At 41.1% G+C, this 21078-nt stretch overlaps 1 long non-coding RNA gene across 1 annotated transcript in view; it reads right to left on the bottom strand.

Annotated features, from left to right (window-relative positions):
- The window catches only part of LOC139771701 (uncharacterized), a 31597-nt gene continuing 10519 nt past the window's right edge, over positions 1–21078 (bottom strand). Inside the window, exons 2-3 of the long non-coding RNA XR_011717963.1 lie at positions 7788–7863; positions 1–2756 (exon numbers count right to left, since the gene is read on the bottom strand). This is a non-coding gene — a long non-coding RNA (uncharacterized lncRNA). The remainder of the gene's footprint in view (positions 2757–7787; positions 7864–21078) is intronic.

Below are 21078 nucleotides of genomic sequence, written 5' to 3'. Positions count from 1 at the left end.
TTTTTTTATAATAATTTTATTAAGCCATTTTATTATCAATTATATTGCTGATATCGTATGAAGGTACCGAATGCAGAAATATTCGATTCTCGTTAAATTACAAATCGTGGGGAATGTATCTAATTCGTAAATCGTGAATTCGCTCGAGACACTCGTAGGAATAACTTACGGAGCGAGCGATGCTCGGAATCCCGGCGATCCATGCATCATCGGTTAAGAGGATTAAGGCAATTTCGCCTTTAGAGAGGTGTATTCGCACCTCGCGACGAGAGGAGTCGACGTGCGTCACGCCAAGTGGCGAGGGAGCACTTTTATAATTTCAATCGCGCTAAAACGTGTTTTCGAGGACGCGGCTGTGGCCGATGAAGAGGCCGGTGATGAGGAACGACGAGATATCTCGTCGTTCGCTCGTTAGCGCATCCCGGTGCGTGCGTGCGTGCGTGCGTGCGTAGGTACGCAGGTATGCGCGGGTTTTGCGTATTTTATTGCAATTGCGCTCGCACGCTCGCAGACGGCGGTCCTGGCACTCGGAGACCGTCAATTTGGCCTCTTAGGTGTCACGAAAGCGCGACGTGAGGATCGTCAAATGCGAATGGGGCTTCGCGGTAGGACATTACGCGGCGCGTGAAGTAAACGAACGGCCGCAACGGGATGCCGACTGCCAGGAACTCGCTTCTGTCAGGACACGTCTGGTTATTATCCCCGCACATACCGCTGGTACATTGCACTTGTCAGTAGCCGACGAGACGCCGCATCCTTCGATATTAAATTTTGCGCCGGGGAGTTTGAACTTGTAGCCTCGAAACGTATAAAAAAGATCATGGAAGCCTAAATAGGCGTTCTCACAACAATGAAACGAGCGCGTCGCTATTTATCTTCAAACGCGAAAATAAAAAATATATAATAATTATATTAATAAAATAACCCTCAGATTTCAGATTTGTACCTCGTGGACGATCACAATGATTAGAATATTTTTAGAAAATATAATATTCACGTCAAATATTTCTTTCCCTTTATTTAATATTATTAAAATGGTGTGCATTTTGCCGTTCCTTGCAACACTTCAGTTTCAATCATTTTCACTTTTAAGACGCATTTTCTCGTGGTATTTTCGTAGATAATAACCTTTTGGCAACCGATAGTATATACTATTTTTAGAAAGTGTTTGTAACATGTAAATCGAGATTCGCGCGACATAAAATAAATTTATTTCATCAGTGTCGTTTAGTAACTGTAAAACTCTGGACAAATTACTAAGAATTTTTATTCGACTCAAATCTCAAGGGATTAAATGCCATAGTCCCGGTAATATAATAATGCAATGTAAGAATGTCCTAAATTAAATGTGAAGTGAGAAGTACGGATTTCATTTTGATTCACGCCTTTCAACATCGGAAATAATCGTAAGTTCGAAACTAGCGCACCAACAAACTAACACATCTCGCTTAAGTTGGCACAATAGGACGATGCATAGTTACCGCCAAATGCTTACGTTTATTTCGCCGTAAGAATAAATCGCCGTAAAACATAAAACCGTATAGAACTTCGCGCATAGAACGTAGACAGAGACATCAGCGTTGACTGATACCTGGAAATCGAACAACAGCTCGTAGCTCGAAGACTTCCACTATATTGATTCGTCGCTATTATAATTTATCGATAATCTACGTGAATAATGGAGGGCACTCATCTTCGTATACCAATGTCTATACTATGTCACTGTCAGTCTATGCAGCTTTTAAAAGGTAGACGACGATCGCTACATAATGGATTAGATCCAATTCGCATAGGCGGACTTTGCGCTTTTACCGTACACGTTATCGTAAGCTTCAGCAACAATATTTTTGTAGAACCTATTCTCGGTCTTTATGTTAATAACAATAATAAGATGTATTTATATGTCTATTATTAGCGACGTATATTTATCAAGATTAGAATAATTTCATCGTACACGATTTGACGGTTTTTATACAGCGAAAAAGACGCTACATCACTCTAATTTTTATTTTTATCACTCAAACAGCTTTCCTTATGCATAATAGTAAAATAATTAATAAAATATTAGTTATTACATAACGTAAAGATTTGGATATTTAATGATTATAATTTTCGGGCACATTAATTTTTGCTCAAAATTCATATTTTATTTTATTTATACCGTTAATTTAAAATATTAAAAATAATCGGGGTTGTCAAATGGATCGATCGTTTAAATTATCAATTTCCGAGCAATAAAAATATCGTCTTAAGGGTCGAATTATTCGATTCGCGTTCTTAGAAATCTACCGAACTGCCATTGCGACACATCACGCAACATGTCGCAGGTTTTGCAACTACATTCCGGCCAATCGTTCCTTTTCCTCTGTTTTCCCGTATTTTTTCTTCCTATTCGCAATTATTCATGGACTATTCGGTGGCGAATTTCAAAGTCATCGGCACTGGCATCGGAGAAAACGAGATAGAGCGGAACAAGCAAAAAACTGGGAGCAAAGAAACGAAATCGCTCGTCTCGGATATGACGGAATTCCAATGTAGGAACTTTCACGAAGAGAGGTCTTCGACTTCTTCGCCTGGCACAGCACCCCGGATCGTGAAGATCGATCGTTGCTATTCGCGATCGTTAGCACGGGTCACTGCATTCGGGTCGAAGGAAGTCGAAGCAGAATCGAAGTAGCCGCAGAGGTTCTCAGTGCTTCATCCTTTTACTCTCGATCACGGATTTGTGGCTCGATGTCACGGACCGCACACAATTCCTACGAAACTATCGTTCTGTTAAAAAACGAGATGAATAACCAGTATCTTTCTCAATCAACCATGTTATTATTAACAATCACGTAATATTTGTCGCGTTTGGTTTCGAAGATAAAATGAGAAGCGAGATTTTGGCAACGTTACGTTTCTTTTACGAGACAAACGTCGAGAAATGGCCTGTCTCCTCTTCGCACGATAAAGTTATAGAATCCCACGTTCATAGGCCTTCGCGGGAACTCGACGACGTCGTCCGTAGAACGATAGAGCATCATTGCCCTTACGCATTCGAGTAAATTCGTCGTAATTTTTTACGCGCGTCAACAACTACGGGACATTTGGTATTAAAGATTGAAATTTAGAAAAGCATGAATTATTTTCGGTACGCTTTAAAAGTACTTTACTTTGAAAGATATTCAGATTTGGGATGCAATTGTCAGACTACTTAATGTCGACTTTTCGAATGCGGCAAATGTAGCGGTGAGAAAAGTTTCCACTGAGGAAAAATTAACATTCAAAGGATAGGATTCTAGCGTTTATAGTGCGATTCGTCAAACATATAAGCAGGAATATATACATGCGAAAGGTAATCGCACATGCAGAAAAGTCAATGCGGGTACTATTTTATGATTGCGAGCTTTTTTGTTGTAATTTGTCGCATCATGGTTACAAGTGTTTACCAGAAACATGCTCGACAGTTTTTAAAATAATTGCATACAGAAGATACCCATAGTTTTTGAGCAATTATTAATTAAATTATTATATTGACAATAATTGAATATAAGAAGTTCCTGAGAAACTAAAAGCAAGGTAAAAACATAAATATTTATAACTTTCAATTAGTTAGATAGTACTTTAGTAGGTAGTCCTCGGGTAGAGTACTTATCAGAATATAGAATTTAATTAACGAAGCTTTTAAATTAATTTCGAACTCTAGAAGAGAAAATAAATAATAATATCGTATCTTCAGGTCAATTTTTGGACTTTGGTTCGCTAGCATTACAATCACAGATTGAGTTATCAAAATATATATTAAGCAGAATGAAAAGCAGATGGAACGAGCTTTATCGACATTTCCGTTAAGCGAGAAGCGACGCGAAAGAGAGCTCGCTGTTATAAAAAAATAATGCAAGAGCCACTTATCTACCTGATGCTATTTTAACCGAAGAGGTATATTCCTTGACTAGGCTTTCGTGTCCCGGAATACCGGTACACGTATGGATACCGTCGCGCGATCACGGCGAGTATCGACGAGTCCCGGTGCCGGTCCGCGTAATGGTATATCGAGCAGGAATGCGCGCTCGATATATCGCGCGTAATGTACGCGCGGCGTGTGTAAAACGGGGCTCTACCCGAGACGTAGGTGTATGTGCGTAACCGCGCGCTAGTGCATCAGCCGTGCGTGGATACGTATACGTATGTGCACGTTAAATGTACGTGTATACACCGTCCATAGTCCCGGCGTGAGACCAAAGCGACTCAAAAAGTCGCACGGCGGCGCAGCGGCTCTCAGACGACGCGGGGTAAAGCTCGCTTTATACGTGCAACATATTACGCGGGAACTGAATTGAAGCTCATTGAAGACGAAACGTAAGAGATATCATAACGGCTTTTGTGGCGACAAAGTCGTACAATGAGGACAAGGCGAATGGATGCCACCGCGGCGGTCAAATCGGAAACCGCACAATTTCCGCGAGTTTTAATTTCCACATTAATAGAAATTGGATATTGTTAATATAGTTCTATTTTATTACGAAAAATATAATTACGCATTTTGTAAAATAGAACAAAAGTTCACGCAACCATAAGTTTTTCTTAATGGCTTAATGTGCTTGAAGAGATAGGTAGTTTTGGGAGCGTCGTGTATACCAATTTATTGTGGTGTCGTTTCACACTTTGTGAGAGATATCCCGTGGCGTGCTCTGTTAGAAAACTTGTTAGAGATATTTTTCACTTGGACCGGTTTTAAGCCGGCGCGCGGCGGTCAGAAAAGACGAAGAGCTTTCCGCGAAACGCCCAATGCAACCGCTCGACAACGTTTGCCTTTTGAAAGAATTTGGCATGGCGATATGTACGGTATCCTGCCTGAGGCTTATTCGAATACGATCGGCACCAACCTGCTTCAAATTCTCTTTGTTCGCGCAATGTTCGGCATCTTCTCCGTCGCCGGTCACTTTGTTAGCGATCTAGGATACGAGATCCGAAACCGAATCGAAGCGACATTGGAGAAATCGAGAGGCGCAGATGCTACCCGTACAGAACCGAACGATGCGATTTATAATATGTCGGATTCAATTGCGTATGTTACAATCGCAGCAATTTCGAGATGTTTCCACGATATATTCGTGCGCAAGTAGTTTCTAGTAATACTTTTCACAAAATCGAAGCGTTTGAAAAATGTCGTCATGACTGAATCATAGGAAATATTCTTTAAATGATCATTGATAATACGATGACAAGTACTAATTTATATAATTTCTCTAACTATACTGTTTCTTATTTATATATCCAACTCCTACATTATTATACTTTACTTTGTTCTCTATATCGTATTTTTTTCTGCAGTATATTTAATATTTATTCGTACTTTCTCCGACTCCCGACTCTAATATATCTTTATCTAATTTTTGCCTATATTTGTCAGAGAGTTTCACCAGAGAGCTAAAAAATAAATTGTTTTACCATAACTGTTACTAAGTTTTCCATTACTAGTCAAACAATTCCTGTTGATCTCTCTCTAATCTCTGCTCCGAGACTCGTAGTAAGCGCTGGAAGACGACATTTTCGAATCAGTAAAAGTCCCTCTCAAATCTTCGCGCAAATAGGGCGCGAAGCAACGGACTCGCCGTTACGCCGGTGCGAAATCCGCAGTATAACGAGAGCAGCTGGTGCCAAGCAGCTCGTCCCTCCAAGCTCAGAAGAAAAAAAAGAGGCACGGGCGGAAAGAAAGGACGGAAGAAAGGAAGTAGCGCGACGTAGGACGCGCGCGCGGCCCTTACTACACGGAGAGGCCCCTTCTTTTTCGGGGGTTTTCCGCTCTCGTTCCTCCTCGAGCGCGGAGAAAGAAGGGGGGGGGGATAGGAAGAGGGCGACGGAGCTCCGAAAAAGGGGGACCACGTCGCGGGCACGTGTCTCGGCCAGGACATCTGCCACTGAAAAGGACCCACTGTTACGTCCCCATTATATCGTTTACCTTAGCACAGCGAGCCACCTCTCTTTCTCGCCCTTCGTCTTCTTCCACCTCTTCCCTCCTCACCTTCTCCTCCGCTACTTGCTTGCCCTTCGCCTCCTTGTGTCTAGGAACAAGCAGCTGCCCTTTTCCCTTGCATACAAAAGCGGTGCGTACCTACGCACCTGCCCTTCGAGGAGGATGACTGTTAACCGGTCTCGGGGTGATCATCGTGACGTATTACCGGGCGATAGGAGAGAAAAAAAGGAGAGGGATAGCTTCGCCGCTGAGACGATGCAACCGAGAGAAATGCAACGATCAAGCGGGAATTGTGGTCAAGATTTTTAACCGACAATCGTTAAGTTCTTATAATACAACGGAAGTATTCTATTCAGCTCCCTTAGAAAAATTATGCTAACAAATAAAAAGGATGATCTTTGTGTTTCAGGATGTGTCTTGAATATACGATGATTATACCTACGTATCATCGTAATTATTTTACTCGCGTATTTCTTGATAAAACAAGCAATTACGGATCAATGGATCAATGGGATCAATGGGATAGTCGCGTCTTCAGTTTTTTCCCGTCGCATGAAGCCGGCCCGGAAATCGCGAGATCCAGCAGCGCGTCCGTTTTCGTAGGTGACAGAATGTAACAAGCATCGGCGCGGCGCGGGATGCGCGTCTATTCCGGGACGCCGGACGTCGACCCGCAGACGGCTCCCAGACTACAGGCTAATAATCGGCGCGCGAAGACCTAGCGAGGACTTCGAAGAAACGGGACGGATGACCGACGGGGACCGGAATTACGTAAACGCGCGCGTGAAGATCCGCAAAAATCGGATCGTCCGATTCCCGTTCGACCGACACCGCAACGAATTCCGTCGGGACGATAAATTAGATTCGTCTGCGTCATGGGCGCGTAGTCCCGTCCAAATATATCTGCATATCGGGGTGGGGACGGTTATGATAATATCTTCCTGTCGGTGTGGAACTTTAAGTATATACTATACGGCGAGACGATACGTTTTCGATAATATCGGTATAATGATAGGCATGAGCCGGCAGATTGTACGCGAAGTTTTAACAAAAATGACACTATGTTACTTGTGAACGGAATATTAAATTCGATTGGTCATAATTTCACTTAATATCCTCTGTTTTTGCGCACTTTGACAGTCAATCAATTAATCTTCTAAATAATAAAGTACTATTTCTGAAATGTAATCGGCGGAATCGTCATATGCTCTATCTTCTCTCTTAATAAAAACTCCTCCGTTTCTTGACATGCATTTCGTTCATCGAGGAAAAAGAGCGAAATTTTACTTATGAATTGTATTCAAAAAAGCGGAAATAAAAATCAGAATAATTATTAAATATGAGTATTAAAAATATCACAATTCAAACGAAATCGTTAACATAGCATCATTTACAGATGAAATTCACAGATGAAAAAGTATTACTTAAAATAATTTGTATACACGTATATCATATATAAACCATAGAAATCAATTATGATTTATAAGACAATATATTGTGTCAGTAATTTCGCGGTATCGATGCGTATTATCTATATAGTTTGTAACAAATGGCTATATAATTTGTATATATGTTTTTAATGACTATTTGATAGAGAATTGTTACATTACTTTCTAATCAATCTAAATATTTAAAAAAATTGTCTACATCTTAGGCAATAGCTTGCATTCGATAATTTCATAGCAAAAAGCGTAAAATTATCTCATTGCGATCCCATTGCCCGGAATTAACGGAAATTTCCAAAGCGTGATTCACGGATCACGCGCGTGGAACGTGTTTTTACCTACAAAAGTCGTTCGTATAATTATACGGAAGCAGAAAGACTTACAATCTCGTTCTTGAAACTGTCGGGAACCGCGTTCGCCACGGGGATGCACGCACGTCGTACGCATGTCGCACGCAGCCTGCAACCAGACGTAAAATCAACAATTAGAACGTAGGAATTACGGACGTTGAACGATAATTTCGCGTTGTACGCTCGGCAGGCCGGGATGCCTGGTACCGTATCGAGGAGGAGATGAAAAGAGGCGGCACTGTCGTCATTAGAATTCTAACCGAGCTCGTCCGCTTTCAAATGAACGACCCCTCGACAACGAAATGGTCCGCGTACACAACGCGCGCGCGCGCACACACACACACACACGCGTGCACGAACGGAATACCTTGTAGGTACGAAAGGAAGCGAACTTCCTTCCTACGTCCGATGTCACGCGCGCCACCGTTTATATAATCCATCCTGTGACGTCACGCTGTTTAATCCATTCATTATTGTGAACCGGCACTCCGTCTCCGTCATTCTTTCTCGCTCCGGTGCAATAGCGAAGCGTTCTGCACACGCAGAAACGCGGCAGACGGGCGTCGACGACAAAAGACGTCGTGCGCAATACCGTCGCTTTTTCGAACCACGAATTTGCTGAATAAACGAATCGACGAATTATGCGGACCGCTTACGTTTCAAGTGGTACGAGTACAATACTAAAAATACGGAAATAAATACAGCACGTGGATGATCGATTTGCATGCGCACTTTGTGATAAAATTTCGGCGAGGTTTTGCAAAGCAGATCATTTAAAACGTGCAGGCACGTGCAGTTATATCGAAACCATTTACACACATGAGATTTTTCTGTAAAACAAAATTAATGTTAAAAACATCAGTAATAAGAAAAAATGCGAGTGACGCTGTTTAACGCAGATTCGTATTGAAAGAAGAAGCAACCTCGACTGTACGAAAAAATACTTCATGTATTTACAGGCACGTGATGTAATTGCGACAATGTAACAGACTCGAACAGACTCGTCATGACGGAGAAGAGAGTTCGAAAGAAACGTTTCGCAAGGCAATTCTATTTTCAGTGGTGCTGCACTTCACTTGCTAGAGAGGATGCGTGAGGAGTATCTACAAGTCCGCAATGAAATAACGTATTCCGTGTCTTCGCTCTAGCATCACAACCTTCACTTCAAGCGTTATTAGCTTCTATGAGTTGCGCAGTTGCATTAAGCCACGTTCACACAGAGTAACCCTTATACTATTCGGTGCTTGTTACTTCAAGAGAGGCGACACGTTCACTTCTGAAAGTCGGCACGTCAAAATCATCTCTCACGATTTATATATCTTATCTTATCTCTTGCGATTTATATAACTGAAAATGTCATAGACGTCTAGCTCGCAATTTTTAGCGTTTAACTCGAGTAATAAGAGCGCGAATTCTGCCAGGCAGTTTCCGGCTCGCGCGAATTTGTGGGCGCGTCATTAATGACGCTCGAGCCCAGTCAATCGCGAACGTAATAGTCGCGCGAGCGAATGCATATCCTGCACGATCGTATTTTAATAGGTTTTTATCGTGGATTACGACTCCGGTTGTGCAGGCAGCTTGCGGCGGCGACGACGACAACGTGTGTGGCGGCGGCGAGTGGGCGGACACGCACGGCAAACGATTCTGATACGAGGCTACTCACCGACCCGCGCGCACGCAACGGAATTTCACCTTACGAACGACGACGAGTGCGTCGAAAAGATAATTGAAGCGGTGAACGGAAAAGGGAATGTTCGGAGGCACCCGCGATTTTTCGCTCTCGACCAGTCCGCCTGTCCGGTTTTAATTAAAGTACGAGCCGGGCAGGCGTACTTTAAATAAAGTATGTTTACCCGAACAAAGTTTACTCGAATGAAATTAAACGGGGAAAATCATAAAAAAATATTTGCGTAAAAAATATCGGTAAAATATGTGTAGAATGCACAATCGCGAGCTCATATAGACATTATCGTTCTTTCGAGGAAGCGGAAGTCGTTTTCCCTACCCAGCGATTTACTCAATACTTGTCAATTTTTATATTTGGTCTTTTTATTCAACCAAAAAATTGGCCCTAAATATTCCTTTTCCAAATAACGCAAAAGTCATTATATTATTTTTAAAATAATTCGCGATACGTCGATAGAAATGATGCAAATCCGGACGCGTAACAATTTGCTTGGTATAAAACTAAAATCGCGCGACCGTGAAGAATCCGTTATACTTCGAAACGTTCTTAATTTAGCGTTATCATATATCTACTATTATTTTAAGTACTAACGTCCGTGAGTACACGCAAACTCGCGCAACGCGATAATTAAGCGATCGAAATGCATTTTCTCTTACTCTCTTTCTTTCTTTCTTTCTTCCTTTCTTCCTGCGATATTCCACGGTCACGCGTCCATCGCGAATAACGCAGCTCGGGATTAACCCGCGTTGACCTTCGTGCGATCGAAAACGCCGCCCGGGATATCGAATCGCCGTGACGACCGACATCCGGTCTCGGTTCTCGACGGCACGACGCGGCACGTGAATGAAGATCGGCCTGGCGAACGCGAATGGGGAACACGCGCTGGATGCATGCGTTTAAAGAGACCCCGGAGCGCGTTAACACGAAGCGACACAATCGTGCGTGCGATAGCGAACCGCGACGTTCACCGAGGCGCGATAACGCTCGTCGTTGAAAAATTGTTGACCGCCCTCGAAAGAGACGCTGTCGGCGCAGCGGCTCTCTCGACGCTGATCGTGCGCGAACGATCACGCGCAGGAGCTGCCGCATCTTTTCACAGATTCTGCAAGAAACTGGTCCGTAAATTTTTGTTTTAATAAAACGCTTCTTATTCAAGTTTTCTTACGTCGTTAAAATGTAGTGGGGTGCAACAAACGCAGTTTTCTTACGACACTCGGGAATATAGATATTTGAAGTTAATTGTAACTTTTTGACACGAAAAATCGACAGAATAATGATCGTAGAACATAACGACTATACGCTGAAGTAATAAAAAGGAAATTGAGAATAGTGTAGTTATGGAAAATAAGCAATCAACGATCCGGCGCACGATCTATCGCAGATACATCGCATTAATCTTCCGCCTTTCAGAATCATAATTTCGTTCTCGAATTCCGCGTCACGAAATATTCCACAGCACGCGCCATACGACGCAATTATGTGGCATCGATGGAGGGGAAGAGGGTATAATTATAGTTAGCAGCGAATGGACAACAGATTTGCGGCGTGGCCCCGCGTATGACGTAATACTACAGCGTTCGCCGGCAGTCGATAAGAATTCCGACGCCTCCATTCAGAGACGGGAAACGGGAGGAAGGATGAAACCTCCGGGCGACGTGGCGTGGCGGCGGGCGCGGGCACGGGCACGGGAGGATGGCTGACGGCAAGCAATCGGACACTGATACGGAAAGGCGAGATTACAAAATCGAGAGCCCCGAACGATTGCCGCCCGAGGAATCCACTCGCTGGCGCCTCAGATAAGCGAATTTTTTTTCTGCTACGTATACGATCGCGCGCTATCTCGATCGTGATCGAGAGAACGTGCGTAAGTCATGGGTTTAATTTTGGAGCACACGCGCGCTCCGCCGACGACGGTTCAGCTCCTTTTGCGTGAGTAACGCACGTATGGAAGTATACTTGTTCGCGTGATGAATATAATTTTTTCTATTCGTCGTGAATACGGATTTTGCCAGCATTGTATCTTCAGTGGATTATTTTCTCTCTGCTTCCTTATTATTTCCGGTAAAGCACTACATCCGGCAAAGCTTCGATTATGCGTCAACGGTACCTACAGCATATTAAAGAAAAGGGTCTCAAAGGAATTTGAGACATATTGTGTTTTTTATGGATATGCCAAGTTTCCAATATGTCTTTTCGTAAAAGAAGATATCTGGATTAGGTATTTAAATCGATCTGAAAAGTGGGCGGTAAGCTCACACTTTGTTTTATCGATCTTTTATAAAATCTGACTTAAATACTGTGCAATAAGTAATATTTATGTATTGCAGCAAGAGGCTAATATAATACTGCGCGTTTTTGAAGCGCTCACCCGGACACCATGGGTTTTTTAAATCTAAAGGGTTTTTGAAAGCGTTTCTGTGTTACAAAAAATCTATAAAAATTCATGTATCATCTTTAAGGTTTCAAAAAGTAATTTCTATACTTACATAAGAGCGTTGCAATTTTTTTTTAAGTGTTGAAACGTTAGGAGAAAACTGTAAAATACGAAAAATCGACCTTAAAAGGCCCACGGTGTCCGCGCAGTGATAAATGTCACATGTTTAGCGAGTAGAAAATGTTTGTCAAGTGATACGAAATTTGTCAAGTGATACGAAAAGAGATTACTTGAATGCATGGTATGAGATACGAAGATACGAAGATACGAAGCGTAGAGATGGAAGGTGGAGACTACTTTACGTCTTTTTAAACATCGAGATAAAAATAGGATAAGATAATCTTTTGTTTAAATACCGCGTACGTGATAGAGGCGAGCAAGTCACTCGGTATCATTATGTCTGTAAATCGCTTCGGTAAAGTTAATGTCTTCAATGTTAATTAAGAACATTTACTCAGAGTTTAGAGGGTCTAAGTTTTCGATCCGCTTCTTTCAAATCCTGATTAATAATTATTTGATTAGCTTTAATTTCTTTCAAACAGCTACATAAAGGGGTCTTAAAAGAGACAGATTCAACAATCTAAGAACGTTTCTAATCTCGCCGTGCCTTTATGGGCGACAAATGAACATCCATGTTCACATCTCACGTTGCGCAATGCTGCCTCTCGACGAGTCGCGGCGCGGCGCGCGCGCGCGCGTGAATTTACGACAAATTCCGTACATTCGACGTACGTTACTTACACACGTACGTTCGCACACGCAATACATGTGTATTTACGCAACAGGCTGTGCATGCCTGGCGCAGGTGGCGTTATGACGCAAACGTTTTATCGGTTATTCGATGTTATACCTCTGCATAGATAACAGAGTCGACGATCGCAACGCGATTGCTCCAGAAAATTATATCACTATCACGGTTTTGAATTCTGCTATCACGAATAGAATGAACATGAAGTCCCTCGCGACCCGTCGTGATATCTATGAGTAACAAAAAAAAAAACGCTCGCTTAAGCTTAAGATAAAAATTAATCCGATGTAGAGCGCGAATCTCCCATTCTAACGCGTCGCTTTAACTCGCAGTTGTTCGTCTCCGTCGAACTGTGCCTCCCGACTTATCAGCGTGTCGTAGGCGAACCGGAAAGGGTTACGAGATTGGTAGGAGTCGATATCGAACGTGCGGGCAACGCGCCGAAACTAATTCACGACTCAGATTGTAGGCGGCACACGGACTTTAAAACCGTCTCGATCTCATCCGGCCAACCCCCTCCGGTTCCTCGAATATCGTCGTAAGGCACGCACAATGCGCACACTTGCGTACGCATCTACTTGCGACGGAAAACGGATCCTCCCTTTGCGACGCGCGAGAAAGATCCATCGAGTATTAAACGAGATTTAAGGCGGCTTACCGAGCATAAAAAATAATAATTGAATATTTGAGTCACAGTATTCGACGTAATAATATACATCTGGTGTCTTGAGCACGCGTCTAGGCCAGTTCTAGGGGCGTGTAAAAAAATGCACAGGCCTCTTATTCGGAGGTAACGTAAACTTTACGGCGCTATTTAGGACGCATTTGGTGAGGAGCAATGACGTCACGAACCGGAAACGGAACGCGTGTGCGTGTATAGATTTATAGACGCGCGAGTGCGTAGCCCGGTTATGACACTGTCAAAAAAGTAGCCCCGATTGCGCAGTTGATTAAAAGGTAGTTCGCCTCACGTTTTTCAAGGAATAACAACGGTTACACAAGAATTTTAATCCAATATTATCTGTATCTCTTGTAACGTGAAATTGTCACAAATTGAAAACAAAATTTTGCAAATGTAAAAACAAAATTAAATATAAATTTACGTGTATGCATTTCTTTTCACTTGTACTGTGTACTACATATACGCGTGACATTAATTTAGGAAGGCATATATGAACAGATAGAGCTCTTATTTCCCACAATTATGGTTAACCACGTGTCGACAGTCGACGGAATTATCGGTGAACACGATTTTAGTCTGTTCACGTCACCTAATCATGTTTTGTGGTCGGATAATAATAATCGCCTTTACGTACTTTACAACAGGATATAAGAGGAATCGTTAAAGAAATATGAAAGGGACAATGCATCTCTCATCGCTTTTAAATAACTTCAATTTTCTAAAATAATCACAATGAGGGGTGTAATAATGTAATGTAACAATTCTTAAAAATAGGACTGCAGTTTAAATTCATTTTTACGAAAAGTGAGATACGAATAAGATAATATATTTGTTTATATAATGTTTCCTAGAAAATTTGTTTTTTTTTATGAGATAAAGTTATTATATATTTGCAAATTTGTAATTAAATTTTCGCATATATACTACACTATTTAAATTCCTAAAAAAATCTATAATTATTATTAACACGATAATGACTATCGAAAACAATTTTTGTCATTAAGACAAAATAGGATAATGACTATCGAAAACAATTTAATGTCATTAAGATAGTACCTTATTATGTTTCGCAATAATTTCAAGTTTACAAGCAATTTTGCTATATATACCTATGTAAGAAAGATCGACGAGGCAGTCTGAATCTTCGAAGGACGACCATTGTGGCGTTAAAGTGTGGGAAAAAGCGTCTACTATATAGCGTGAACGAAGAGTCTGTGGTTCATTCATGGCGAGCATCTGAATGGGGAGAAAACGAGAGAGACAGAGGAAAAGAGGAAGAAAGAGCGAAATCTCTGTGCGCGACTGTATATCCTCACGGATACACGTATACTCGCGCGTAAAAATATACATGCTGCACAGCCAGCATAAATAATTACTCGCACGCGTATATAAAAATATAGAACGCCGTGAATTGCGTTCTACATTGCGGAACCTGACTAAATCCTCTCGAGCGTGTCGATTTGATTACTCGTCATTCGCTAAATATAATTTTGTTATTTGATGAATGTTAATGACATTAATACACTGTTACGAAGATATGTGGAATGTTTAAACGACTTTCCTTCATATAGAATACATTTATATATTTTATGTGTATTCTATAGCTGTCCATATCTCCAACGACTAAATCGATCTAAAAGTAAATCATTAAGATTGAGATAAATATATTCTTGGAATATCCGATATACGTATGCAATATTCTAGAGTATCTTCTTTGCTATTGAAATATTAATTTAAATGGAATATTAAATGGAATATATAACATCGAATGCTTTCTTAAAGAAGCATATTAAATATTTAACAATTTATAAATTTAAAAAGTGTATATTTTCCTAGAAAATTAAATATTCTGATTTACGAAACGCACGATTTCCTTATCTTCATAGCATAGTAAAGTAAAAGTATTTCCCGTCTTTCAATCCAAGTGTATTCGATAATTTTATAATACTTAATGGGAGAAATAAAGAAATTTTACAACACAAAAAGTGTGTTAAATTCTCATTTTACATTATTCCTGCTATTTCATTTTTCGAAAGAAGTCTTACAAAGCTTTCTTACTTCCTTTGATTTTTAATTCTAGTACAAAAGCTTGTATCAAATTAAAATTATTTTCGTAATAAGAAAAGTCACAGAAATCATTTCTTTCGTCGCTGTTTATATCATGTGCTGAAAGACATCGAAGAATGAAGCGCGAACGGATTCACCTGACGACGATGTGTCGGAAAAGGCTTCACCAGCCTGCACACGCTGCGCATTATATAACGGCGCGTATGTAAAATACCCACACATCCGATACACACCGCCGCCTAGATACTACAGGACGTCTGTAAAAACCCACTGTGATGGCGCATTGTGAAGCGAGCCGGCTATAAAAAGCGCCGCTAAGCCGCTCGTAAAACACGGCAAAAAAAAAAAAACACTCGCCAAATAAAGCGAGAGTGAGAGCGAGAGACGAAGAAGATATACCTACGACGTCCGGCCCGGCCTCTCCGGCTAACCCATCGCCACCTCTCATCTCGTCGGCGCGGCGGCTGTCAGCAGCAAGTACGGACCCGAGGAAGCTTGACCTCCATTATTTCCCCGCATTCCACGAAACATTGACCCATCATCCCCGCCACGATTTCCTACCGAGACGCGTTAAGGACCCCGGGTACTATTCTCATTCAAGGTAGCGCGCTTCGCCCGTATCTGTTTTTTTTTTTTCAGATCTATAACAAAGAAACTACGCGTTCCCTTTTAAACGCAAGTGCGTTTCAAATAAAAGTTTTTTTTAATAAATAGAGGAATATATACGGCAGGTCTTCTATTTTCTCTATGCAAGTATCTTCTGTAGTTCTTATCCGCGGTTCTTGTCCGAAAGTTGATTTATTCCGGACGAGATAATTTACCAATTTCCGCGGCAAGACCGAGATATCTCTCTCACCGCGGGAACGAGACGGTATTTTATCGTCGTCATGCCCCTAATTAATCTCCGCTCGACTTCGCGCGCGTGGAGAAAATCGCGAAATTAATGTGCGAACTTCGACGGCGCGTAGGTTCGCGCGAGGGATTCATGCGAATTTCCGGCGCGCGCCCAACATCGGGCCAACAATTCGGCCCGATTGAGCACCGCTGCGTGTGTCCTGAAGGAGTTCCCACGCTGCCTCGCGTCACACACAGCTATATCACGGCTAGATATGTGTCCCGATGATTCGTCGGTCCACGATCCCTAGGACTCCGCTGATTGATCGATCCGAGAACTGATTACCGCGCGTGCGGGTGTGTTGTGTGTGCGCGCGCGCAAACACACTGTATACACATGATAATCGTGCCCGTCTCTATCTTTCGTAGTTATCTTCAAAACACGATACAGTGATGGATCATGCCGACGAATCGTCGGTTCACATTTTTTCATGCTTTATTTCCCATGCGAATAAATACAATAAAACTATGCAAATTGTTGCACAGTTGCAGCATCAATATCAGAGATAGATCGTGACAATCAATTTTTTTGAATGCAAAGGTCATTTTTATCCACGCACGTACGAAATTAAGCCTCAAAATTGCATGTTGCTCCGTTTAGTCACTGGTAACAGGACAAGTATGCTAGAATTCGTGTGGTCAATATTCGCGTGAATGCTGAAGCAATCATATAAATCAATCGCTAGCATTCTCATAGATAGTGATCGCTGTAAATAACAATATAAAGGATTGCGGATTGAAGGTTCCCGCATCTACCGGGCGCAAAATGCCGGTTAAAGGATCTGTACCCCTGCAGTTATACAACACGGCTGAGTTTCAAGCAACGATATACGGACGCGGGTACGTGGGAACCGCGTCGTCCTCGGTTATCTTAACAGCAGTGATACCGTATTGTTACGACCACCATCGCCATCGCCGCGTTCCGGAAAGTAATAACTGTCCGAGAAATTCTCCGTCGCAATAATGCAACGCGGTGATTGTAATCTGAATTAAGAATTGTCATTTTATATACCAATATGCATATTTTATGCTCCTGACCGTAATTTTCTACTTCCAATGGTGGGATTTTGAAGTGGTGCATTTTTAGGACCTTGCTTAATAAAGAAAAAGGAGAAGAAAGTTTATTTAAGAAGATATGAATAAGAGATATACCTACGACACATTAATATGTAGATATTTTTATTGCAACATTGCAGATATTTTTCATTTGTTCACTTCTGTCTTGTTATCATGTTTGCGTTTGTTATTCATTTGGTTTCTCTCGCATTCATTTCTCAGTAATTATAAATAAAATGTTACTGGTACTATCGAAATGTTTTTTTATTTAATAGAACTTTGGACGATTCCTATTATCTGTCGAGTTTTTAAGTTTTCGAGCCCCGCATTTGTTAAATTCAGCCGCGTACACCCCGCGAATCGCGGAACGTACCCGCATGCATGCCTTCTCCCTTCGATTCGAGCTCGTAATAAAATCGCTGGCTGCTCCGTAAACACATCTGCTCCCTATCTCTTATCGGTCACAGGAAATGAACTTATTATTATACGCACAAATCGTTCCTATCCGTTGCTGGTGAAACCGAGCATTAAGTCACACTTACTAGACGTCAAACTGAAACGTTTTCCCGAAATGTAGCAGTGTCCGATTTCGCGTGAATTCAATGACTCAAATAGAAACCTTCCGGTCGTGGCGTCAGTTCCAGGAAGAAACGTATTACGAGGTACATTCCCGCGTGAATATATTTTGCACTTTTCTAGGTATACATCCGCGATTCTAGTCACTTCCTTTTAAAAGGACACTAATTTCTAACGATATTTCATACGAAAGAAAGTTATAAAGAAAAAATTTTGCTCTGTATCTCAGCTATGAGATGCGCGATCTTTCATAGAAAAGTGGAAGCTTAACTTTTAATACACGTGTTATTTTTAGTAACATATAGTAGTCACAGGTGGAACCTATAGGAATCCCCACAAGTTTTTTGTTTTCTCTAAAAGTAATGTAAGATATGTAAGTTTCATGTATAAAATCTTAATGTCAAAAAAATCACAGAGGCATATAGAAGAAAGTTAATCGTTGACGAAACAAGAATAAAAAATCAAGAGATAGAAAAATAGTGACTCACTTCGGGAAGCGTTCCGTGTGCACGTGGACGCGCCCAAGAGCGTCGAAGAGCGAACTAGAAGAGCCAGAGGAGGGAGAGATTTGTGCGTGTGGCAGAGAGGAGGGAAAAATATTCGTGCGTTCACGAGCGTGCGAGAAAGACGGACAAAGAGTTGAACGAACCCACGCGCGGACCGAACCTCGCTAATTTTTTAAAGACCCACCTCCTACCAGTATTTCTACTATCGGAGAGGCCACCGTTGAAGCGATGGTGGTTCTGCTGCGTAATAGAGGCGGGTTTTCGCGACCAATCGCGGAGGTCCTCCACGAGACCGAGAAATTCACCGCAGACGTTCTCACGACGCAAATGCGGCGTCACTTTAGAGACCCTTTTGCCATATAGAATACATTTGTGGTATCTCTCTCCGAAATGGAACGGATTTAAATCACCGATGAAAATCGGGTCAACCGATGATGCTTTCGACGTAACTTCGGTAGGAATACTCCGAGACGTACTCTTTCTGGTAACTATTTTGCGTATTGCGTATTCGAGATTACAAATTATGAACATGAGAGAAACCATGCAATTTAATAAGAAATATTCTTATTAAGCCATGTTTTTCGAATTTTAAACAACTTTCGATTCCTGTATTGACATGAAAATTATTTTTAAGTTTTCTGTGACATTGATAATAAATAAATTATGCAGATAAAATGTGCATAATCTACTGATTCAGATTCGGATCGATTACATGTTATTTATCTCGAGTGACTGAGGTTCTTTTATTACAAACTGATCTTGATAAGATTTTGCAATACTCTGTCGCAGACGTGTCTGCATATTGCGTGATAATAAAATATTTGTATACCCAAGTGTGTGATACGAGTGTTGGAATAATTAATAGTCGTGATCGCCGTTTGAGCATCACAGAAGGTATACAATATTCGAGTGACGAATCGAAAGATTTGTTAACATTTCTGTTCTGACTGTCTAAATGCTGCTCGATATTTAAAACCTAATGAAGCTTATAAGTCGCGTAAGACACACATAGCATTTCTTTTTGCTTCTCGTCATTTTATAAGTCAAATAATTTCGCAAAGAGCATTAAGGTCCAATATTGATCGCATTTCGTAAACCGCGTATTTGCACAGGGATTAGGAAACCGATTGTAAAGACCAAGGAATCGTCAACGAAGCGTTAATTACCACCGCAAATAAACGAATTGCTCGTTTTTGCCGAGCGAAAATACACAGTTTGATGTAATTTCGGCACGTGTATCGGGCTCCAAGGCCGAGGCGTGCCTCAAGACACGGTACGCAAATAAAAAACGGAAGTGTCGCGAATAAAGTGATTATGGTACTACGGCGAAGTCATGTTCTGACTTTCAAAATCCGTTTCGGGTAACTTATATAGTATTTGACAGTATTGTGCCACGATATTACTGTATACTTTATGAGAGAGAAAAAGACTTTTTTGATAAGTAAAATATATCAAAAATGGAACAAATAGAATAAGTAGGATTTATGAACATTAAAACGCATTAGTGATTCTATGAAGGATCATTACCTGAAAAGAGCTTAAGGCTTTGGTATAATTTTCATAGATCTATTTTATACTTCCACATTTATTGAAGTGAGAAGAAACGGTGCGGATTACTTGCGGTTCCACTTGTAGATTTTATCAATCTTTGGAATGAATTCTTTTTTTACTCTCTGGCTACCATCTGAGGATGCTTTATATATTCAGTTTTGTTCGAACGAGTCTCATTAGAAGGTGCAATATATCACGATTGCAATGTATTGCTTTGTATAGCACAACACTATCACACGCAGTCCGATTATCTCGCGAGAAAACGGAAACGACTGACGCGATTCTAGCAAAAGAACATATAAAATGCTTATCTCTTGTTAAAGGCTGATCTACAATGTGCTCTTTGCTTTCTGTTTTCTGTTCTTAACCTCTTTGCGACTATCTCGTATTTCGCAATTCCGTCGCGTAAAGTGATGTTTCTTGTCTCTTCTGAAGTTCGTCAATTTTTATCTCGGACGACAGAGAACAAAAAACATCGCGTTACGCGACGGAATTGCGAAATACGAGATAGTCGCCAAGAGGTTAAGAGGAGAAAACAGGAAGCAAAGAACACATTGTAGATCAGGCTTAATTCAAACAACACGTGACTGCATCGTGAAACAATTAAGTACTTCGTTTCTCCTGGCATGCTATTGACGGTTAATAAATATTATGCGGAAGAAAAACGATGCGATATTTCGCTGTTTAAATCAATGGCTTAAAAACGTTAAAGTTTTTTTTACTTTCTGCAATTAAAGTAAAGTGAAAAGATAACTGTGTTGTTTGACACACACGTAGATATCTCGGTGAAGATATCTCAATATAGCATTACCTTGATGTATTACACTAAAATTGAATTATTCAATATCGAATTATCGTATATCGTAGATATTATATCAGGGGGACATCAATATTACATTATTTTCGCATATTACATCGAAGTGTCACGTCACATAAGATTAATAAAATAACTTAAAACAACATTTTCCGAAAATATTTCAGTACTAAACTAGGTCACAGCGATCTCGTCTCCATTACGCGATAGCAGCGATGTACGGGTTTGTAGGAAAAGATTGCCGGTCCGATTCAATGTTGTGTCATCCGCGAAAAAAAAAAGGAAAGTTAAGAGAACGGATATCAGACG

Source organism: Temnothorax nylanderi, unplaced genomic scaffold (genome assembly GCF_030848795.1).
Source record: "Temnothorax nylanderi isolate EJ_2023f unplaced genomic scaffold, tnyl_v1.0 TNYL_tig0043_pilon, whole genome shotgun sequence".
In the NCBI taxonomy this organism is placed as follows: domain Eukaryota; kingdom Metazoa; phylum Arthropoda; class Insecta; order Hymenoptera; family Formicidae; genus Temnothorax; species Temnothorax nylanderi.
Note: the sequence above shows the minus strand (reverse complement) of the source record. Positions and strands in the feature narration are given on the sequence as shown.